We start from the raw sequence: 1,308 nt of genomic DNA, 5'->3' as shown, positions 1-1,308 counted from the left end.
ATATACTTCTATATCATCCTGACCCTGGCACAAAGCCAGCAAATTTTTCTCAGCCTGATCCACTGAATTAGGCTCATCGTACAGTAATCCGAGCGCCAGGAAAAACGCATCGACACTACTCAATGCAGGGTCTCCTGGCGCAAGAGAAAATGCCCAGTCTTGAGAATCGCCGCGCAAAAAAGAAATAATAATCAAAACCTGTTGAATAGAATTACCAGAAGAATGAGGTTTCAAGGCCAGAAATAGCTTACAATTATTTTTGAAACTTAGAAACTTAGTTCTGTCTCCAAAAAACAAATCAGGAATAGGAATTCTTGGTTCTAACATAGATTTCCGATCAATAGTATCTTGAATCTTTTGTACATTTATAACGAGATTATCCATTGAAGAGCACAGACCCTGAATATCCATGTCCACACCTGTGTCCAGAATCACCCAAATGTCTAGGGGAAAAAAAAAAAAATGAACACAGAGCAGAAAAAAAAAAATGATGTCAGAACTTTTTCTTTCCCTCTATTGAGAATCATTAGTTTGGGCTCCTTGTACTGTTATGTTTGCTAATGAAAGGTGTTATGAAGGCAATCCAGAGACACAGTGTGCCTAGCGATCAGAGCGCACACAGTGATCTGACAAATACCCAAAAACAAAAGAACGAGCTCTGAGACGTGGAAACTCTGTAGACTGCACACCTGAACCTATCCTAGACACAACTAAAAGCGGCTGTGGATTGCGCCTAACAACTACCTATGCAACTCGGCACAGCCAAAGAAACTAGCTAGCCTGAAGATAGAAAAATAGGCCTGACTTGCCCCCAGAGAAATACCCCAAAGGAAAAGGCAGCCCCCCACATATAATGACTGTGAGTAAGATGAAAAGACAAAACGTAGGGATGGAATAGATTCAGCAAAGTGGGGCCCGATAATCTTAGACAGAGCGAGGACAGTAAAGCGAACTTTGCAGTCTACAAAAAACCCTAAAGCAAAAACCACGCAAAGGGGGCAAAAAAGACCCACCGTGCCGAACTAACGGCACGGCGGTACACCCTTTGCGTCTCAGAGCTTCCAGCAAAACAAAAGACAAGCTGGACAGAAAAAAAGCAACAAAATAGCAAAAAAGCACTTAGCTATACAGAGCAGCAGGTCACAGGAACAATCAGGAGAAGCTCAGATCCAACACTGGAACATTGACAAGGAGCCAGGATAGCAGCATCAGGCGGAGTTAAGTAACGAGACAGCTAACGAGCTCACCAGAACACCTGAGGGAGGAAGCTCAGAAGCTGCAGTACCACTTGTGACCACAGGAGTGAAT

The sequence above is a fragment of the Ranitomeya imitator genome, unplaced genomic scaffold (assembly GCF_032444005.1).
Source record: "Ranitomeya imitator isolate aRanImi1 unplaced genomic scaffold, aRanImi1.pri SCAFFOLD_104, whole genome shotgun sequence".
In the NCBI taxonomy this organism is placed as follows: Eukaryota; Metazoa; Chordata; class Amphibia; order Anura; family Dendrobatidae; genus Ranitomeya; species Ranitomeya imitator.
Note: the sequence above shows the minus strand (reverse complement) of the source record.